Raw genomic sequence first — 23,753 nt, forward strand, 5'->3', positions numbered from 1 at the left:
GGTTTTTTTTTGTTGTTGTTGTTTTGTTTTGTTTTTTTTTTTTTTTTTTGCAGAACTCAGTTATAAGGAAGATTCAGACAAAGCTTAATTGAGGACCATTCCATAAAACTTTTCGCCTATATTGTTCAGAATCTCCAAGGTCAGAACAGACACAGGAAGGCAAGGAACAGTTCCAGACTCATTAAGCCCAAAGAGAAGGACAACTGAACACAGCAGGCGACTTCCCACTGAATCTTTACCCTTGGTCCCACTCCACTTCCATTCTGTGGCTGTGATAAAATACCCCAACAGAAAGCAATTTGAGGAGGAAAGAGTTTATCTGGCTTATACTTCAAGACTAGAATCCATCATTGAAGGAATTCATGGCAAGAACTCAAAGCATGGATAGATTCTATTTGCAACTCACTTAGCAACCTTTCTTATACAACCCAGCACCACGTGCAGAGGCTTGGCGCTGCCACTGTGATGATGGATCATCAGGCTGGCAGCTCATTCTCAACAGACTCAGGACCAGGGGTTCTTACATGGTGCCTACTGCCTACCACCCTTGATTGAAATTTTAAGATTATTTGAATCAAGAAATGAAAACTAGATTCCATAACTATTTTAGCTACTATCTAGAATAGGCAGATCATTCAAGGAACAGGAGTTAGAGATGCTTCCCACAGTGGATTCAGACAGAAGGGAAATTATAGCTGTCTTTAGCTGTGATGACATGGTCCAAGCTTCATGAGTTTTAATAATGTCAGTTAAGACTGACTCAAGACAATTCTGCAGACATACCTTCTGGTCAACCTGATTGAAGCAATTCTTTGCTTGAAGCTTACTCCTTCCACATGACTGTAGGTTGTGTCAAGTTAACAAACATAACTAACCGAGACAGGCCCTGAGATGTACAGGACAGGAAGGTTCACTGTTACTGTTCTTATTTTGATGGTGGTAAGTTGCAAAAGCACAGATGCTTTGTTTTGTAATATCTTTTAGTCCATGTTGGCCCTTTTCATGTAGTACCATAGAATGGGCGGCTTTTAAACTACAGAAACTGGTTCCTCACACTTATGATGACAAAGTAGTATTTCCAGTGCCGGGGAGGACCCATTCTTTGCCTCAATGACAGCTGTCTTGGAGACTCAGGCAGTGGAAGAGCTGAGGAAGCCCTCTGGGGTCTTGTTAATGACTGAAAGGCTCTCATGACTTATCAAAGGTGCCAACTCCAAATAACATCACATAGGGGACAATTAATATGTGACGTTTGGGGGGAAAAAGAAACAGTCAATATAAGAGATGGGAAACACTCTATACTATTTAGAGGTGATGGATCATCATCAGGCTGGCAGCTCATTCTCAGCAGATTCAGAACCAGGGGTTCTAACATGGTGCTTACCACCCTTGATTGACTTTAATATTATCTGAATTAGGAAATGAAAAGGAGATTCCATGGCTATTTTAGCCAATATCTACATCAAGCAGATCATTCCAAGAACAGGAGGTAGAGTTGCTTTCCACAGTGGATTCAGACAGAAGGGAAATTGTAGCTGTCGTTAGCTGTGATAACATGGTCCAAGCTTCATGAGTTCTAATAATGTCTTCTTTTTGATTTTCCATCTCATTTTTGAAATTAGAGCACGAACATTTTAACCACCAAATATCTTTTTTTTGCACAACCTGGCTGAGTGTTTTTAAAAGAGAAGTGTGTGTCCAGTGTGCACATATCTCAAGTGAGACATGAGATCTGGAGGGTGATTCTAAGATGAATATATGTTTAGGAAGCTGTCGAAAATGCTGTTTGAGTCCCTTACATTAAATTTGTTTCCTCTGCAGCTCCCTTCCATCATGTTCTAGTATCAGTGGGAGATTGGGGCTGACAATCTTAATAAATCAAGCTGCCCAGTAGCAGCTCCTTTTCCTGATATCACTGCAAATGAAAATAAGAATGGGAGACAGGAGGTGCAAGCAATGAGTAATACTCAGTGGTGAAGAATAAAGCCAGTGAATAAGTGATGGCTCTTCACCAAGTGGTACCCATGCCTGGGAAAGTGTAGATTCCACCAGATGAAAGAAGAATGTGGCTTGGCAGTGAGACATTGTGGCTTTATGTCACTTGGTAGGGGTGATCAGATGACATTGGAATGAGGGTAGGACTGTGATCTTGTTGGTCCTCTAGCAATGAGGAGTGACCTGACTTAGCTTCTCTACAGCCACTCTGATTTAGATGTTCCTACTGGCCTTCCTGTGGAGTGTGAGCTGTAGTGGTGAGTTAAATGAATTCATTGCCCACAGCTGGAGTCCCTAGCACTCTCTGAAGCTTTTCTCCTAATGGATGGGCATCCAGGGTGTCCCTGTTTGACTTAAACAGGAGCAGAGGTAAACCGCTCTTTTTTTTCTGTGGGGCATATGTCAACAGTGAAGACCATGTGGCACTGAAGAGCCCATGAAAAGAACAGGCTGGGAACTTGGATGCTAATCCTTAGCCACCCAAAGATATCAGAGGCAGGGACATATAGCCATCCTATATTGACCACTGGACAGGATATCCTGCAAGATTTTATACTAGCAAGACAATATATTAAATAATAGCCTTTAAAAATGTTCTAGGAATTTAAAAACTGACCCATTTATTGGTTGGTGGCTCTTTAAAGCAGGTAGTATATTTTCCTGTTTAAAATTCAAATGGATCCCAGAATGTCCCAAGTGGAGTAGAGAAACACAGACGGGGCAGATGGACAGGTAATACTGCAAAATCCATCAGACAGAAGGCTGGTAATCAGCTAGTCACAGTGGAAGTGAAATGCCAAATGCCAAATGCTAATTTTCCCTAGAGGTAACATGTGTGTGTGTGTGTGTGTGTGTGTGTGTGTGTGTGTGTGTGTGTGTGTGTGTGTTCAATTAAGCCAACCACTGTTTTGTGAGAATTGCAGATTTCAAAAACACTCAAGGCTGCCCCCTGGTGTGAGTATAAATTAAAGCAGCTGCAAGTGCTTAATAGAAATTTTCTTTTTAAACCAGTGCCTTTCAGGTAATCAGATTACTACAGAACAACTCTGCTACATTCTACTTGGAGATGAGAGTGAATAGTCCTAGGCCACAAGTTATCTGTGCTAAGTTTCTCTGGAATTTTCAAACAACACTGCTGGCTCAGGGAAGACCTGGCCAGGTCTTTCTTGGGACAGGGTAATCTTGCAACATTCCTCTTTTTCCTTCTCAAATGAAACGAGGTCTCATGTAGCCCAAGCTAGCCTTGAACAGCTGTTCCTCTTTCTTCAGCTTCCTGAATCCCAGGATTACAGATGTGAGCTAGAATTATAGACTTCCTGTTTTACAATAATATAAGTGTTTAGTGAATACCACATGGCTGCTGCTTAAGTGATTAAATATAAGATGCTGACACACTGATGATATCATATAGAATTTCCTCACTGGTGTATGTAACAGAGTCCACGGACTACTTACCTGAATTTACTTGGACGAATTAACTCTCTGACCTGCCCTTTCCTCCCCAGATTCTTAGGTTTCACAAACTGCACCTGAAAGTGACAAACTGCACTGAGCTATGATCAAACTCTGGTTTGAATGCTTGAGTCTCTTCAAAAGTTCATGTGTAGTAACTTGAACTCCAAGGTTAGGACAACATTGGGGTGGGGCGAGCTTTCAGAGATAACCTTATACAAAGGGTAATGAGAACTAATCAGACTCCATTTCCTTTTCTAGCTCTTCATACACATGAGACCAACACTTCTAGACACCAGACCTATCACCTTGATCTTGCACTTCCCTGTCTCCAGAACTGTGACAAATGCACTTCTGTTGTTTATAAATTACTCAGTTTCGGGCATTTTGTTGAAGAAGCAGGTATGGACCAAGTAACCCACCTGTGAGAAACTCTCCTTTTGCTCCAGAGTCACTTTGCTTGCATAAGCAGAGAGTCAATAACACCTGTCAATTTATTCTTCCTCTCCTTGAGTGAGTATGGCCCTGCCCAATGACTGCAGGAGCCTGGTGTCTGTTAAGTGCGGAAAAGGCATCTATGCATAGCTTTGCAACAGAGACCTCATCCCTTTCTCCAAAGGAGAATATTAACTTGAAGAATGGTTCATTTCTATAGTGCCCCATCAAACAGTTGACATAGAGAATTGGCTTGAAGCTGTGCCAGCCTTCTCAGCAACCTCTTCCTGCCTTCCCTCCTGTTGCCCTTGCTTGATCTTGCTGGAGTACTTCCTTCATGAGTCCTTTGTACCTGATTTACAGTCTTATCTGCCTAGGGGAGCCTGTCCTAAAACATTGTGTGTGTGTGTGTTCTCTAAGTTCTTCAAGCAATGTGATTCTGTCCACAGGGCGATTGGTCCTTAACAGAAAATAGTCCAGTGGGATGGGTCAACTGAACAGGGACTTGGCATGGACACAGAGCTTCTCTTGTCTGCCCAGACAGTACAAGCCCTGTCACCTCTAGTCAGGCTCCTCATTCACAGCTCTGCTGAAATTCTTCTGATGTTCCTCGACACTCTCTAGACTCTGTCTGCCCCTTCTTTGCTTTTTGTTTCCTTCTGACACTTATTACAACTGAAATATGTCACCTTTTATATTAGAATATGATATATTGTGTATAATGTAATATATTACTAGTGTATAAACACCATAGATAAGAAAAACGTTTTTATTTGACATATTAATGAATACATTCTTGTTGTCTAGAACAGTCATCATTTTCTGTGAGAGTTCCAAGAGCTGATATTTAAGTTTCTGTGGGCCAGACAGACTGTGGCAACTAGTCAAAGATGCTAACACAGCATTTCAGAAACTGACAGAAAATTCATAATGAGTGAGGGCCACTGTGCTGTAATCAAATTCTATTAGAAAAATAGGCAGGAATTTTTTTTTTTGACTTTGCATACCAAAGGTTTAGAAGTTATGACTTGTAGGGAGAAGTGACATTCTGAGCTGAGCAAATTCATTGTGGTTTCAAATAAATAATGCAACAGGGAAAATGGCCTTTCCTAAACTGGACAGACAGAATGGCATATAGAACCAGTAGTGAAGTTCCGTGTGCAGATCCTCTGTGGGGAGTACCTGTAGAGTATGATTGATAAATAGGCCAATCCTAATCTCAGGGCTCAAATCTCCAGGAGTGCCCAGTCTTGAGTAAATAGAGTGTTTCCACTTAATTCTAAGTCTTACCTCCAGGAATTAATCAGGTTTAGGTCTCCATCACTGCTAACAGACTAATTCATTCTTATTTCTGCAAGGGGTAAGGTGAAAGGAGCCATTTAAGACATCCCACACCCTTCTCTTTTTAGGACGTATTTCCTCTAAAGAATTTACTGGACCAGATCCTGAACTACTGGAGTTTTTTTTTCTCTGTACACAACTAATCTTTCAGGAGAAAAAAAAATACCAGCTCTGATTTCTTCTAGCCATCCTGTCCCACCTGACCTAACTAGAGTAAAAATGAAAGTAGTAAATCTGAGGCTTTACACAGCAGGGAACAGCTTTGATGAAAGTCTAGGATCGAATCCCAGGACTAGAGAACCATTGCAGTCTCTCCACATTAGACCTCCATATCATCAAAACCATATTTACACAATTCCTGGCACCTACTATCCATTACACCAAAAGGCAAATAAAATAAAATAAAATAAAATAAAATAAAATAAAATAAATAAAAATACATTTTGATGAGACAGAGAAAACATCAAGCCCAGATGTGGCACAGATGTTGGGATGATGAGACTAGGAATTTTAAGTAGCTATGATTAATATACCAAAAACTGTGATGAAGAAAGTAGACACCATGTAAGAGCAAATGAGCAAAATAAGCCAGAGAAGAAAATGATAAGAAAAAAATGATTGGGATTAAAATTAATCCCAAAGAAATGAAGAATCCCTTTAATGGGCTCATTGGTAGGGTAGAGAGCTGAAGAATCTCTGGGTTTCAAATGATCTCAACAGCAACATTTCAACCCAGAAAACACAGAGAAAAACATTGATGTAAAACATGGATGAAATATTTAGGAACAATGATGGGTTTTCTCAAGTGCTGATGGTTGCTGTAGGTGTACGGTTTCTCTGAATAATCATTTTACTTTATGTTCCTCTTTTGGTAATGTTGTCCCTGCCAAGATTAATGACTCCATGATAATCAGAAACAACACGATTATAGGCAGCAAGAATGTGCCTGGTGTTCCTCAGCAAAATAATAATGCTGTGACCTTCAGGACAACCCTTAAGGGTATGAAAAAAAACCCCAAAAACATGAAATCAAGAAAATATAAATCAGTGTAAAAATTGTTCCGTGCAAGATTTCTTAACTATACAAAGTACACACATGCAGTATGAACCGTATGAGGGGCTTCACCAAACTGAAAGAACGGAGGCAGCTGCACACATGAGCCAGCTTTGTCAGAAAGATATTAAAGGAGATAAAGATATCTAGGGAGTGATGATCTCAGGGCAAAATCCTACCCAGCTAAGCTTATTGTTGGGTTTGATGTTGAACAAGGGAGAGTTTGAACTTTTAATCTGGAATGGACTACAATCCAGAAATGGAGGGCACACTTATGATCCACATCTTGAGGCTGGAAGACACAGGCTTTTGATCTGGATCTTGAGGAATAGTGGCCATAAACAGTTTAGGCCCAGGCATGGTGGTACACACCTTTAATCCCAGCATTCAGGAGACAGAGCCACGAAGAACTCTGAGTTCAAGGTCTGTGTACAGAACAAGTTCCAGGTCAGCCAAGCTTAGACAGAGAAGGAGTTGGAAAACAGAAAGCTGATGATAATGTAATAGAACAATGGGGCCCTGTCCCAGTTCCAGCAAGCTGCAGAACTTGGCAGTTTAGGCCATGTGGCTGTCTTTAGAGTTTTGGGGCTAAGGTCATAAAATGCTGATTCATAGGTTAATAAAAAGGGATCCTGGTGTAAATGACCAAACTGATATGCAATTCTTAAGGAAGCAGCTTATGCATAATAACAAACTGTGCTTTGGTCTGTAAGAGAGAACGCTCAGCAGAGAGCTGTCTTGAGCAGAACATAGAGCTGTCCGTTTGTATCATCTGCTAATCCCAAACACCCCTTTTAGGACCCCCTATCAAGCTGAGGATGAGCTTCAACAAAAACAACCAATTAAAAAATATGTTAAAGAGAAAAAGAAACAAAATAATGAGCAACAGATAGAAACTTATATGGTAAACACATACCCATTTGTATCAGTGGCTACTTTTAAGTATTATTGGTCAAGTGTATCTCTACAAAACATATCCTGTAAAACATAGAGATCATCAAAATGGATAAAAGATTAATACCCCCAAAATCTATTGTCTAGAGCAGTGGTTATCAACCTGTGCTTGTGACCCCTTGAGAGAGGTCATATACCAGATATTAATATTGGATTAATAACTGTCAAAATTACAGTTATGACCCTTTGGGAGGTCACATATCAGATATTCTGCATATTAGATACTAAGATTCATAACAGTATCAAAATTATAGTTATGAAGTAGCAATAAAATAATTTTATGGTTTGGGTCTGGGAGTTCAGGATTTGCCTCACAAAACAAACACCTACCCCAGGCACAGGGATTGTTTATTGAGCATATGTTTCAGGACGGGTTGACCAGAGCTGCAGTCCAGATTCAAGACTTCTTGTATGTTGGGGTCCATCCGACGGGCAGCTTAAGCCATAAAAACTTATATATAGGTGCAGGGAGTTCTGCTGGGAGGTTGGTTCTGGTCCAATCTTATTGTGGGTAACCATGCAAAACAGTTATATTGACTTCTATTTGTGACTGGTTTCTAAGGGCACAGATCATAACAGATTATGCAATCAATCTTGGCATGAGAAAGTTTCCTAGTAGTAGCAAAATCATATGAGAAAGTTTCCTTACAATGGCAGGCCATCCAAGTAACAGTTACCTAGACTTTAGCATTTTACCTGCATCTTAATTTTATCTAGGCCTTTATATTTTACATAGGTTCTAGCAAGAGATCACTACAATATGAAGAACTATATTAAAGAGTCACAGCATTATGAGAGTTGACAGCCACTGGTCTAGAAAAAGCCACTTAAAATACAAGGCTTTGCGGATTAAAAGTAAATGGATGGGGCAAGGCATCTAACATCCATCAAAAGAAACTAGGAGGAGTTGCTATAATGATTTCAGACAGCACAGACTTTTAAGTGAGAAAAATTGTAATAGATAGATTATCAAATGATGATAAAGGAAGTCAATGTTCCAAGTGAACACATAAACAACCAACCAATCAACCAACCAACAAACAAAAAAAGCCAAAGAACAAAAATCCTCCAAACAAACAAACAAACAAACAGAAAGAACCAATCCCCAACAGAGATGAGCCTAAAAATAGAGTTGCAAAATACAAGAAGCAAAAACTGATACAACTATGGGGAGAAAGAGATGAATTCACTCTTAGAGTTGAAACCTTCAGAATCCCTAATACACTAGGAAAATTCAGCAGGCAGGAGTCATTGAAAGGCAACTTTAATCACTGGATAAAATGTCCATTTATTTAACTACTTCATTAAACACAAGAGTACATTTTCTTCTTAAGCTCTCCAAGAGCATTCACCAAATAACTCTGGGTCACAAAACATACCTAAAAATATTTAAAATTACAAAAATAATACAATGTTTTCATTCTAGAATAAACAAGAAATCAATACCAGAAAGATAACTGGAAAGTTTCCCCCAGATAAACAGGTATTAAACAGTACAATTCCAAGTAACACACAAATCAAAAGGAATTCTCAAGAACAATTTAAAAATGTTTTAAGTTAATTAAACTGAAAGTATAACATCAGGGCGTGTGGGATGCAGCAAAGTCAGTGCCTTACACATACTAGAGAGAAGAGAGAAAAATCAAGTCACTACATACTATTCTACCTTTCAGTACTGCAAAACAAACAAACAAATAAACAATCAAAGTCATGCAAATTAAATCCAATAAAATAAAAGAAGGAGAAGGTCGAAGAAGACAAACAGATAAAAATTAGAGCATATATCAATGAAACTGGAAACAGAAAATCAGTAGAAAAAAAGCCCCAAGAAAACCAAAGTCTTATTCTTTGAAAACATAAATGAAATTGCTAAACATCTAGCTTGGATAACCAAGAAAGAGAGAGGACTCACACTACCACTGTCAGAAATGAAAGAAGGAACATCAATACAGATAGCACAGCCATTAAAATTTTTGAAAGGTGGGAGACAGATCTGTTGGAAAAGCACCTGTCCTGCAAGCAGGGAGAGCTGAGATCAGATCTCTGAACCCATGGGAAACCAGAGCATAGGGTATTCGGCTGTAACTACAGCAGTGGTGGGCTTCTGTTCAGTGAGAGACCCTGCGTCAAAAAGTAAGGGGACAAGTAATCGAGGAAGACATCTATCTTCGATTGCTCATCTCCACATGGTGCATACATCTAGAACATATATTTCTTTTAGAACATATATTTCTATTCTTTCATTTATTCCTTCAACAAACACCTGATCTAAGCTGAGACTGAACAAATTATGGCTTACTAGCCAAATGCGATCAGTCATCTTTTTGGTGTGTGTGTGGGGGTAATACTCTTTAGTGTAGTTTATTTTTGTATAGCAATTTTGTCTTCACAGCAAATCTAAAAGGTAAAGAAATGTCCTGTGTCCCCACACATGAGCTGCCTCCTGCACTATCAGTCAGGTGCCTACCAGACTGGTGGAGTTTGGGGGCTGATGAACCTGTGTTATCAGGTGCAGCCTACACACTCTACTAGGGGCTGCTCCTGTCATTGCACATGCTGTGGATTTCAACAAACTCAAAGATACTTGTATCTACCTCTGGATCACATGTATAAGAACACACACACACACACACACACACACATTCACACACACACACACAATTGAGTTCAGTGGTGACTTCTACCAAAATTTAAGGCTAACACAGCACTCTCTATCACAAGAAAATTAATCTATAGATAAACCTGTCTCATGAACACAGCTCTAAATATCCTCATTTGAAAACAAATTTAGCAATCTAAAACATAACAATACACCACAAAGCGGTAAGATTTATCCTGGCTATGCAATAACAATCCCACATCACACTGCTGTTCATACAACAGGCTACAGAGGAAAGTCTCATGATCACATCAACAGTAAAGAAATTGAAGAGAACTTCCCGGACTAGATGAAGAGCGGTTGTAAGAATCGATCACTGATTCTGCATTTGGTTCCAGAAGCTTCTCTGATGTGGCAAAATAGAAGGAAACAGTGATCTGTCTCACCATTCCTTTCAAGATTGTACTAGAAGTTACAGTTGATAAGACTTTATAGAACAAGGCTGAGGAAGGCTACAGATCGGAAGAAAGAATGAATGATGTTCTTTTTTTTTTTTAAAATAAGAGGGCATGATCAGTTATGTACAAAATTAGAAAGTATTAACCAAATTCTGCAATGACAAGTAGTTAAAAAGAGTCAGAGTTTACAATTCTAAACTATATAATAATAAACTTTTTGCAGCGTGGGGATAGGTATGTATGTTATGTGTGATTATATAAGTTTATTTATACATCAAAAGCCCAGAACGGGGGTAATGAGAGAAGAGGAAGAGACCTCAAAGGAAGTGGGAAATGAGGGAGGGATGGTATACATGCAATAGGAAAACAGGGAGGACTGATGAGGGAAGAAGAGGAGCCTGGTAGAACAGAAGAAACAACGGGGGGGGGGGGGGGAGGACAGAAAGGGAAGAGGGTGAACCAGAAGAAAGCATAAGGGCCTATGTAAGAAGATGTCATGATCAGACCTAGTACTCTGTATGGCAACCAAAAATTAATAGAAAGGAAATATTAAACAGACTAAAGTGAATAAAGAAATCGCATTATTTCTTATATAAAACATCAGTTGGTTCCTGTGTATCATTGATGGATAAGTGAAGCTCAGAATTAAAAAAAAAATACCATTCTGATTAGCATCTTCATTGCAATTTACAGGTATAAATCTAACAAACACAGACAAGATCTGTGTGCTCCAAAGTACAAAATGTTAACGAAAATATAAAAAGGAATTGAGTAAACAAATAAATATTCCATGATCATGGATCAGATGACATAATGTTCTTACTTCAACTTGATCTACAGATGTAGCTTAATTCAGATCAAAATTCCAGCAAAAAATCCATGTACTTAGGTGAATATATAGTAGATTATAAACAACAGTTCTCAACCTGTGGGTTGTGACCCCTTTGGGGGTCGCATATCAGACGTTCTGCATATCAGATATTTATGTTACAATTCATAACAGTGTCAAAATTAGTTTTGAAGTTGCAATGAAATAACTTTATGGTTGGGGTCACCCCAACATGAGGGACTGTGTTAAAGGGCTGCAGCATCAGGAAGGTAGAGAATCATTATCATATGTGATAGAGAGAGAGCAAACCTATAACAATTTGTAAAAGGTAAAGCTATGCAGAGAGTAAAAAGACTCATGATTTCCAGGATTAACAGGAGGAAGGCATGGGTAGCTGGAGCACAGGGATGCTCAGGGCAGTAACACTGCCCCATGCCACCCAACCGTAGATTTAAGTCTCTGTTGGCAGTCATGTGCAATGTGCATGCCAAGAGCATTCCCTCAGTGTCACCTGTGGACGGTGGCTGGTGTTCTTGCATCAGTGAGAGTCCCTCAGTCACAAGACTGCATCAGTCTGGTGAGGCTTTTGGCATTGAGAGGCTGTGCATGTTTGGGGCTGGGGGTGGTAGTATCTGTGGATCCTCTGTACCTTCTAAATTTTCTCTGATCCAGAAATTGGTCTACAAAAACGAAACAAAACAAAACAAAACAAAACAAACAAAAAACCGAAACGCAAATAAACCAATCCACCACCAGCAAACTATATTAAGGCATTTTTTTCTCTCTACCAAGAAAGATGACTGCATTAGGCCACTGTATCACATTTTGTGGAGTTGCCCCCTTGCTGGAGGAGTAAGCAGGAGACTAAGAACGGATGCTCTAGTCACCACCACTGCAAAGCCACAGGTGTTTTTGTTCCGTATTGTGGAGGCCAGGAATTTGGCAAGAACATCTTCTGGGAAGTTGCCTGTGAAATTAGCGGTTGGTTGAGTCTGTGGTCACAATAAGTGACTGTATATTCCAGATGTTCACTATCATGGTGGCAGGCACTAGATAGAGGCTGTTAACTGGGGGTTCTGTCAGAATATCTGTCACAGCATCTACATGTGATTTTTTCCAAAACAGACTTTCTTACAGGAAATTTAATTTATGTGTGATTCAGGAACAAAAGGGCTGAGAGGCACAACAGAGTGTGGAAAAGGTTAAATTATAACTCAGAAGGGAAAGCTGTCTAATTACTCAGAGTTGAGAGGATAACATTTGTTTATCTCAGTATGGGATCAGTTTTGCTAATTAAAATGCAAATTCCTCTTAATTTGTAAGTGGAAGCATTGACAAATTAAAGCCACAATGTATCCATACCCCAAATGACAGCATACAGGTGCTAACAATGTCACCCCGCTTCCCAAAGCAGCTAGGTGCAAAGCTGTGATGCTGTTCTCGGCCACTAGGTGGCACCTTTGCATAGGTTTGAGAAATCTAGCCTGCAACGAACAGAGTTGAGCACCTTTTCTTTCCCAAGCACTAGATGGCATCTCAGTTTCCTTTGATGCCTTTGAGCACAGAGATTTTCATAGACACAGAGCTGAGGATGAGACCCGGGAAAACTGTGTTAAGCGATTATTCCTGCTTATAACTTTATTATTCCCTGCGAGCTTTTCAATGTGCATCAGAAACAGGAACACTTGCCCTTAACTGAAAGCCAAGAAAATTATTCAGTTTTAGAGACAATACAGGAATCCAAGCATTCAAAATGTCAGCATGACCATGATTATTATTAATACTAAACTATGGAAAACAAAAAAAGGAAAAATAAATAAATAAATAAAAGTTGTATTATCAAGCATTAAAGGGATGTTTAAATGTTAAATCTATATCCTTAAGTTGTAGAAATGCAATAGGAGAAAAGATTGAATATACAAGAAGAGATTATCTAAACTGAATTTACAAACAGATGAGTAGGCTTGTAATGGGACACTTACACCAGAAGAGGGCGGCATAGTTTAAGGAATTCACAACATTTAGGAACTCGATAGGTCAGAGGACACCTCTCTAATGTTATTGTGCTAAAATTGTTAATCAAATTGAAATGCATGACTCTACTTTATGTGGCTTGTGCCTTTCTCTGCTAAGAACCTCTACCCAGTGTTATTGCTGAGGTGAACGTATAGCAAGGTACCCTGGCTCCGGACTTTAGTTCAGACATTATTTATGGAGTGCCTGTTGCCTGACAGCAAGGTCCGTAAGTAGAATAACCAGCTGGTTAAAGGGAAACTTAGAGAGTGAACATAGCAGTGTTTCAGGGCGGGGGTTCCAAGAGGAGATTCAGAAGATGGAAGGTGTGTCCTCTCATAGTCTGTTCCTGGGTGTTGCTCTAGTATTTAATGGACTAGAGCAAATAGAAGCAAAGAGCTTTAGAGTAAAAACAAACAAACAGACAAACAAACCGCACAAAAGCATGGTGATGTTCAAGCCTAGGAATGTTAAGTACCATCTAGGATTTGGGAAAGAAAAACCGAAAAGGGATCCGATCACTCTCTTTTGTTTTCAGTTGGAGGAGACAGCTGATAGTTGCTAAGCCCCGGCCTTGTTCTAGCCAGCTTCCTTACGAGTGGCTCATCCTCTCTGACACCAAATCTTGAAAACTTTGTCGACTCCTCTCTCTTCTTGACTTCTTCTCCCTCCCTGTTTGCTGTGTTGATTCTGATGTGAGCAGCTGGGCCAGTACTTGGTTGTTCCTGATGGCTGGTGCTCTCTGCATTCTTGGGTAGATACTAGAAAGCACACACTGTATCCAACTCTGCTCTGGTGAGCATGACGCCGAATCTCTGTGATTTCTCTACTTGGCTCTTGTTGTTTGAACTCACAGGGGATTTCTAGATGGTGCTGAAGTTTGCTCCCAAGGGGAAGTCTTTCAGCATTAGAAGACAGCTGTCCTACATAACTTTCTACTCCTGAGTCTTTGACAGATCACCACTGTTCTCAGCCATTCATGAAACTGCCTAAGTTCTGGATTATTTATCCTTGTGGTCACCTTCCCTCTGAAGCACCCATTAGACAGTGTCCCAAGATAAAAGTGATGCCTTCAGAGTTTGAATAACGTGGCAGGAGGTGGGTAGAGAGGATGAGGATGGAGCAGGCTATTTCCATCCTTGCTACTTCCCTTTCTCCTCTCCGTACTCTGTATGTGTAATTGTGATCACTCCCTTGAGCCCTTCCCCTCTGGGATGAATGGTTCAGTAAGGAAGAGCTCACATCTGACTCATTCACTGCTGTGTCCCTAGCACGTAGCGCTGATCTCAGGACACAGCAGCCGTGTGTCGAAACAACGTGACCTGAAATACAAAAATGGAAATTTGAATTCAAGCCTCTCCAGAAAGGCTGTTGAAGGCAGAAAGGATTCTGGGATCATTATAAGTCAAGCATGGTGCACTTCTTCATGTTCAGTCAGAACTACCTCTCTTGATCAAGATCAAATGGCCTCCTAGGCCCTGGAGAGTTAGACATTGGTAAGGTCTGGCTTGAGAGACATCTGAGCACAGATAAGTCTGGGAACCTGTCTGTGCTCCATTTGTGCAAAGATCCGCATAGATAAGCTTCTTTGAGAGCAACATGAAGACCTGTGAAACGGATTCAGGCATCATTGTTTTTCTGTCTGTACAGAGCTAAGACAAGACTGAAAAGTGTCTTTGTCCTTGATGCTCAGGGATAGTAGCAGGAACGGAGCTTCCTTTGTGTCTCAAGGGGCAACAAGCTGTCTGTCTTTGTTAGCCCACTACTTCCTAGGCATGGATTCCAGTCTGTCACCCTCTCACAGTGGGACAACCACATCTCAGATGGAGAAAAGAGATAGACTTAAGCATTAGTAGCAGTGTGAGAATCGCTAGGCGATTCCCACTGTGCAAATAGAGCATGTTTACACAGCTTTAGCTTGCACTGCTAACCCCATATCCATTTGTGTGTTATGAGCAGATGATAAAAAGTTCATTGCTGATGGAAATGTATCTGTGCTGTATATGTTTTATCCCAACTAAATGAAACTAGCAAGAGAGAGAATAAACAAAGGCCTAGGGACAAATTAAACCTGTACTCTCCAAAGATTGGAACATGAGAGTCACACAACAGCTTTGTACAAAAAGCAGCCAGAGCCTCTCTGATGATTGGTCAGTGTGAAGAGAGCTGGGACCTGGGCACTTTGGGGGATAGTTTAGGAGGAAGGATGAAGAGTAGGCTGGGATGAGACTTAGAACCTGAGAACTAAAAAAGATAGTTCAGAATCTGCAAAAGCAAAGCAAAACAAAACAAAACAAAACAAAACAAAACAAAACAAAAACCCACAAAGGATGGGAGTGCCTGCATAGACAAGACAGAGGTGCAGAGAAGGGAAGAACTGGTGAGTGGGTGGGAACATGATTTCAGAAATAATTGATATTAAATTCTCTGTGCTGAGAACTTGAGTGTGTACCTTAAAAACTTTATTGAATTCAGGACAGGAATGATCTTGAAACACCAGAAATAAAAACAAAACAGCCAAACAAGCTTAAAAGAACCACATAGCCTGGAAAAATTCCTTATTTTCCATATGTCCCATATTTCTTCCATACGTTCAGGAAATAAGGATGTCAGTGGGCTATTATCTAAACAACACAATGGCACACCTACACAATGGCACACCTACACAATGGAACACCTACACAATGGCACACCTACACAATGGCACACCTACACAATGGCACACCTATACAATGGAACACCTACACAATGGCACACCTACACAATGGCACACCTACACAATGGAACACCTACACGATGAGACTAGACTGGAAGAAACTGTCTTTGTCTCCACTCTGCTCTGTTCTACACCCCTCTCTAAGAATAGGAACTCTTTCTTACCTACTTCCAGGAAAGGAAGAAGTCAGAAAATATTAATGGTACTGTTATCTAAAACCTTGAAGCTTTAATGACGTGGAGTCCTGCAGGGAACACTGCTGGCAGATTTCCACTCCCTTTTCCTACTGGTTGAGTCTTTGTGGGCCACAGCTCCTGGCCATTGTCTCATTGTCTTGGACAGTTTTCTGTTGATATAGTGAAATGCCAAGCATGGTATATTTGAAGTTTCTCTCCCTCTCCCTGTCCCTCTCCCTTCCCTTCCCCCTGTCTTCCCCTCTCTCTCTCTCTCTCTCTCTCTCTCTCTCTCTCTCTCTCTCTCTCTCTCCTCCCCCAGATGAAACTGTTAGTGATCTTCTTGCTAGGAGAGTCTCAATAGCATTCCCTCAAAGTGGATTCAATTCCTATACGAGCTTTGTTGGGGTCATTGAAAATATGTGGCCACCGTTTTGGTTATGGAAAGCGGACTCTAATCCTCAGACAGCCTGGGAAGGGATCCTTCTGCTAAGTGGCTTCAGGCAATGGTTGATAAACAAGTTGGAATATAAGGACAGACTTGCTGTCTTAAGATGTGACAATGTCCTTGGCACAACTCACACATAGAAGCTGGTTGAGGGATCAACCACATACTCATCTACTCTTAAACATAGTCCACTGTATTTTGCCTCCTTCACCCTGCCGTGGTTTCTGTTGAGGACTTTCTATGGGGGAGCACACTCATAAAAGTTCTCACCCCTGCCTCTGCCATTAGGAGAATAAATTTGAGAGAATCTCTCTGTGTGTGTTTCTCTTGTCTGCACCCCGGACTAAACCCAGGACTATTCACATGCTAGGCAAGTATTCTACCACAGAACGACACCTCCAGCCCCTTCTGTTTTTATTGCACTCTCTCTGTAACCCTAGGTGACCCTCCTGCTTCCATTTCCTGATTAGCTGGGATTACAAATATGTGCTGCCAGGCCCATCATGCTGGAGTATCTCATATCTGAAATGTGCCAGTCAGGTATTTCTGATGTCAGAAAATTTTCAGATCTTGGAATATTTACACAGGCTTTCCTGCCTGAGCATAATACCTAATCTAAATTTATAAAATTTGAATGCTTTGAAATCCAAAATTTAGAGATTATGCTAGTCAAGACTCCAAATAGCAAACTATCTGGATCTGTGTTGTTTAATATGGGCACCATGACTATTTAGTTTTAAATCATTACAGAAACGGAATATCCGGTGCTTCAGTTGTCATTTCCTTTCCAGAGTTTCTTATGTGTCCCAGAGTTCCATGTGTCTAAGAGTGGCTTATTGGACAACACAGATGGGTTCTGTTGGGGAACACTGATCTAGGACAATGACTTCAGGATGAGATAAAGCAAACGAAGAATGACTGCTAAGGAGAATGCCTGGTATGCCCCCTGTCTGTGTATTCCTTCCTCTGTTTGTCTCTCTCAATCTTTCTGTCTTCATTAACCATTCTTAAGATGGAGTGCAGAGCTTATAATGCTAGTTTAGTTGAATTGTTATACAATTATTTTATCTAAACAAGGAGTTGAAGGTGTTAGAACATTATAAATTTTTCCAAAGTCCTTTTGTGATTGGGTTACCTCACTCAGAATGATGCCCTCCAGGTCCATCCATTTGCCTAGAAATTTTGTAAATTCATTCTTTTTAATAGCTGAGTAGTACTCCATTGTGTAAATGTATCACATTTTTTTGTATCCATTCCTCTGTTGAGGGGCATCTGGGTTCTTTCCAGCTTCTGCCTATTATAAATAAGGCCACTATGAACATAGTGGGGCATGTGTCCTTCTTACCAATTGGAACATCTTCTGGATATATGCCCAGGAGAGGTATTGCGGGATCCTCCGGTACTACTATGTCCAATTTTCTGAGGAACCGCCAGACTGATTTCCAGAGTGGTTGTACAAGCTTGCAATCCCACCAACAATGGAGGAGTGTTCCTCTTTCTCCACATCTTCGCCAGCATCTGCTGTTACCTGAATTTTTGAACTTAGCCATTCTGACTGGTGTGAGGTGGAATCTCAGGGTTGTTTTGATTTGCATTTCCCTGATGATTAAGAATGTTGAATGTTTTTTCAGGTGCTTCTCTGCCATTCGGTATTCCTCAGGTGAGACTTCTTTGTTTAGCTCTGAGCCCCATTTTTAATGGGGTTATTTGATTTTCTGGATTCCACCTTCTTGAGTTCTTTATATATATTGGATATTAGTCCCCTATCTGATTTAGGATAGGTAAAGATCCTTTCCCAATCTGTTGGTGGCCTTTTTGTCTTATTGACAGTGTCTTTTGCCTTGCAGAAGCTTTGCAATTTTATGAGGTCCCATTTGTCGATTCTCGATCTTACAGCACAAGCCATTGCTGTTCTATTCAGGAATTTTTCCCCTGTACCCGTATCTTCAAGGGTTTTCCCTACTTTCTCCTCTATAAGTTTCAGTCTCTCTGGTTTTATGTGGAGTTCCTTAATCCACTTAGATTTGACCTTAGTACAAGGAGATAGGAATGGATCAATTCGAATTCTTCTACATGATCACCACCAGTTGTGCCAGCACCATTTGTTGAAAATGCTGTCTTTTTTCCACTGTATGGTTTTTGCTCCCTTGTCAAAGACCAAGTGACCATAGGTGTGTGGGTTCATTTCTGGGTCTTCAATTCTATTCCATTGGTCTACTTGTCTGGCGCTATACCAGTACCATGCAGTTTTTATCACAATAGCTCCGTAGTACAGCTTTAGGTCAGGCATGGTGATTCCACCGTGTACTCACTGATAAGTGGATATTAGTCCAGATAGAATACCCAAGATATAAGATACAATTTGCAAAACACAGGAAAGTCAAGAAGAACGAAGACCAAAGTGTGGACACTTTGCCCCTTCTTAGAATTGGGAACAAAACACCCATGGAAGGAGTTACAGAGACAAAGTTTGGAGCTGAGATGAAAGGATGGACCATCTAGAAACTGCCATATCCGGGGATCCATCCCATAATCAGCTTCCAAATGCTGACACCATTGCATACACTAGCAAGATTTTGCTGAAAGGACCCAGATATAGCTGTCTCTTGTGAGACTATACAGGGGCCTAGCAAACACAGAAGTGAATGCTCACAGTCAGCTATTGGATGGATCACAGGGCGCCCAATGGAGGAGCTAGAGAAAGTAACCAAAAAGCTAATGGGATCTGCAACCCTATAGGTGGAACAACAATATGAACTAACCAATACCCACCGCCCCCCCCCCCCAGGAGCTCATGTCTCTAGCTGCATTTGTATCAGAAGATGGCCTAGTCAGCCATCAGTGGAAAGAGAGGCCCATTGGTTGTGCAAACTTTATATGCCTCAGTACAGGGGAAAGCCAGGGCCAAGAAGTGGGAGTGGGTGGGTAGGGGAGTGGGCGGGGGAGCGTGTTGGGGACTTTTGGGATAACATTGGAAATGTAAATGAAATAAATACCTAATAAAATTTTTTTTTCCAAAGTCTTGGCTGCAGGGTAGGCAGGGGGAAGAGGAGGGATGGCTGAAGGGTTTAAAGATTGTTTCTTCTTATTGGACTGGGGAATAGGGAGAAAAATACAATGTTTAGTGGAGGATACCGAATATATTACTTGGGGAATTGGGAGTTTGTTTATAAAATATAAACAAGGAAGGAGATATCTAGAAAAAGGGCAGGAAAGGTGAACATGCATTAGTGAATCAGAGAATGGACCGTGAAAGTAACAGGAAAGGGTAGACATGACAAACAGCTGGTCAGGTAAGCAAGAGTAGGAAGCAGAAGGGGACATAACCACACAAGCAATTAAGTAATGGAGAAGATGTAAAGTCAAGTAGCTGAGTCATGATACTAAGTATAAATTTACTGGCTTCTTACAATAAATGACAGGTTGAGCCAAAATGAAATGACATTACAAACAACCATATGCTGCTTATAGGCTGAGCTCAAGGCCTGATCAGAAGGAAGAACATGTCTTTAGATAACACTAAAGGGACAAAAGGAAACCAGCGTGGGAGATAGACATATCAGAGCAGGGGGCATCTACAGCTAAATGCATGGAGCAGTATCTTACAAAGGCAAGAATTCTTGCAACAGAGGTGGAGAGTTGGTGAAATTGTCAATCTACAGAATGAGGGAATCCCACAGTTAAGGATACACATGTGAAATCTGAGAAAGGCCTGAGATATTAGAGATAACATAAAGCACGGCAGGCACATGCGATTGCCAGCCCCAGCTGATTGGAACGGCGCATGTGCTTTGTGCCTTAGGAATTCCACTCTAGATGATGTCAGGACAACTGGTCAGGGCAAGTCCCAGGGCTGCACAAAAAGCTCAGAATCAGAGAACAAAATGTCCCAGGAAAGACTCGAACATCCCTCTCTTGGAATTTGCCAGAAATAGAGGTGTTGTTTTTTGTTTTTGTTTTTGTTTTTGTTTTTTGTTTGCTATAGAGATAAACAAAACATAGAAAAAGCATATCAGGAAATTTAACCTTTGTCCAATCTTATAAAAATATTATCTTCTGCTAGTTATCAGACTCCATCACTGGCATGCCCCAAGTCATATCTTAGCAAGGGTCACAACTTACGTTGCACCAGTTGAGTGTCAAGCAGCATGCCTGAAATGTTTATGTACTTCACACCTCCCCCAACCTTTTGGCTTGATTCCCCTAATCACCTGACCAAGTGGGTGGATCTAGTCTAAATTTGGGGAAACGATAATCTACCAAGGGTCCCTTAACTGTGTTGCTGCCATCTGAACTGCTGCTTATAATACAAGCCTTCCTTCCATCCATGATGCAGGCAACAGTGTCTCCCCTTGCTGATTCCTGCTATTCAATGGTGTAGAGGACAGTGTTCAGCCCAGGATTTTGTAGGCACTGACCCAATCACACTTTTTAAAAAGCTGGAATTGTTTTTATTTTTCTTTACCCTTCCTCACACCCAAACTCTCTCATAATTAAAATTTCTGTCTAGTTGTTGTTGTTGTTGTTGTTAACTTGTAAGGCCTTCCAATTGCTGGCCTTTGTTTTTATTTGTTAACTTGAAAATGTGAGGCATCACTGATAATTAAAAAAAAAAAAAGCACTTTCTTGTTTTAGGCTCTTTGTTCATAAAACCAAATCTCTGACAAAACTATGAAGATCATAGGATTTGGAGAACCATAGCCGTTGAGGCTGCAGGTGTGACCAGCTGATTGGGCTAATTAGTGTCTGGAGCTGCCAGGTGGGGCTAGAAATAGGCCTAAGAACTAAGGCTACAAACAGCATCAAAAAAAAAAAAATCCAGCTTTGCACTCAAGAATTAAATGACATTTCCCCACCTGCCTGCATGCCTGCCTGCTTCTCTCCTTCCTTCCCTCCCTCCCTCCCTCCCTCCCTCCCTCCCTCCCTCCCTCCCTCCCTCCCTCCCTCCCTCTCTCCCTCCCTTCCATCCTCCATCCCCTCCCTCCTTCCCTCCCTCCCAGATGGCCTCCCTTTCCTGTTTGTCTTCCTCATTAATGTTTTTTTCCCCCTTGTGAATCACCAGATCCTAATGTGGCCCACCCACCATATAACATGGAAGAGGCAGACACCTCTGCTCTGTGATTTTCACGTTTGCTTCAAACTCAGCAATCCTACTGGGAACATAGTTGGGAACCACCAGGCAACGCTTTTTTTTCCTCTTTGAAGAAGGACATAGTTTAATCTGATAATGTGGCAAGAATTGTAACCAGACAGTGGAAGAAACATGGAGCAATTTTGAGGAACAGAAATAGAGAATAGAGAACCCCTAAATTACTAGAACCAGACACTTAGCTGAAACTGAACTATGGGGATGCTCCTGATGGGGGCTTGGAAGCACATTGCTGGAATGAGGACTTCCGTTTCATAATGGTGAGTGAAACTGTTTCCTGAAGTTTTGTGGAAGACAGAGCTTATATGAGATATATGCAGCAGTATTATTAAAGAGATTTCAAAGAAAATGTTGAAGGACCCACTGATTTCTTCTTTCTGCTAAAAGAGACCTGCACTGAAGGAAGGATTTTTTTCTTTCAAAAAATTTTAGAAAGGAATCAGAATCCAATGGCCTCAAACATTCTGATGCTCTCCAATTGAGAGCCAAGATGCTAAAACTGCGAGACTCACTCTCAGGACAACACACCCCAGAGGAAAGACTGAATGCATAACTGTTCAACAGTGGTGTCCATAAAGTCTCCAAAGCTCTTAAGAGAAGAGTTTCAACAGAAACGCTGCCAGCTTGACATGAAAGGGACAGAGAGTGTGAGGCAGAGCAGGCTCTTAGCCTTTCCAAATGTGATGATGGCCAGTGTAAAGCAGACAGATAAGACGACTTTGGTGACAATTATTTGCTAAGCTTTACAAGAATGGAGGAAGGAAATTTAAGTGCGTACTGCTGGAGCCCCAGAAGATCATTTCCTTGCCATATATTTTAATCAAGGAAAATTTAATATATTCCTGGTGAGACTTGAGGATGGACATTGACAAATGGACCCCTTTAAAACTTTCTGTCCCCCCAACTCTCTTCATTCTTGCTACTTTCTCATAGTGAGTCAGAGTGTTTATGCCGACTCTGCTTCCTTTACCATGGTATATTGGGAAATTGGGGGGGCAGGGGCGGGGTGGGGCAGATAACTCTAGTTTCACATGTCCACCAATGGAGAACTGTAACCAGAAGCCATATTCAATAAACCATACCTATATAGTCCATTGGCACCAAATTCCAACTTAATGGGGAATTTGGACTTTGAGAAGATGGGCTGAGACTTTGGGATTATTGGCTTGGAATAACTGCATGTTGTATATGTGAGGATATGAGAAGCGTAGAGGCCAGCTCTTTCATTGATCCTTCCATGCTGATTTCCACTTACTAGTTTTTGTGGGCAACATCCCAGGCTGGCCAACAATTTATTTGCCATAAATTTACTATGACAAAGATGACAGCCTGTTACTTCCACAGTGTGCTTTTTGCTGCTTCTCTGGTTATCACGCATTATATTTTAATGGAGCTGGGCTTTTAACTATATAATTTTGTTCTCCCCGCTCCCTCCCTCTAGACCAACTAGCTTTTATTCTCATGGTGGACATAAGAAGCAAACGTAAGAGAAAATTAGAAAATACTTCTACCAACAACCTCAATATATTTGGAAGTAGGTTCCGCCCATTATGCCTCCAGATGTGAATGCAGCCTGGTTATCTCACGGATTACAACATTGTGAGACACTGAGCAGAGAAGCCCCTTAAGCCACACTTAGACTCCGAACTTACAGAAACTGTGGCAATGCCCGTAGCCTTCAAGATGCTTAATTTCAATGGTCAGTTTGATTGGGTGAAGAAGGACCTAAGGGTGAGGCATAGCTGTGAGGGTGTCAAGAGAGATTTAGGGTGGGGAGGAAGTCCAACCCTGAAAGTGGATTGTATCATCTGATGGGCTGGGGTCCCATGCAGAGTAACAGAAAAACCAGGAGAACATTGTCTTAGCATCAGCATTTCCCTTCCCTTCCTGGTGAGCACCTTAACCCAATCCACTCCCAATGTCATGGCTTCCTGAAACTATTCCCAGTGTCATGCCTCTTGCCACATGATCCACATTCTTCCAGACCCTTTCTCTCTTAAGTTGCCCTTAACCAGGTGTTTTGTCACAGTGATGAAGAAAGCAACTTTTCCACATTCAAGTTTGAAATGATTGTCATGAGCAGTACACGGCTAACATAGATAATTTTTCCTCCTCCTCCTCCTCCTCCTCCTCCTCC

General features: G+C 41.1%; 1 protein-coding gene and 1 long non-coding RNA gene across 9 annotated transcripts in view; one reads left to right on the forward strand and one right to left on the reverse strand.

Moving 5' to 3' along the window:
* Pak7 (p21 (RAC1) activated kinase 7) overlaps positions 1-23,753 on the reverse strand; it is a 306,881-nt gene that overhangs the window by 55,503 nt on the left and 227,625 nt on the right. The window lies entirely within an intron of this gene.
* Positions 421-22,141, forward strand: Gm14218. The gene is made up of 4 exons (XR_003953909.1): positions 421-939; positions 3,501-3,618; positions 3,709-3,849; positions 21,530-22,141. It is a non-coding gene; the product is annotated as a predicted gene 14218 (long non-coding RNA).

This window comes from Mus musculus, chromosome 2, assembly GCF_000001635.26.
Source record: "Mus musculus strain C57BL/6J chromosome 2, GRCm38.p6 C57BL/6J".
Classification (NCBI taxonomy): Eukaryota; Metazoa; Chordata; class Mammalia; order Rodentia; family Muridae; genus Mus; species Mus musculus.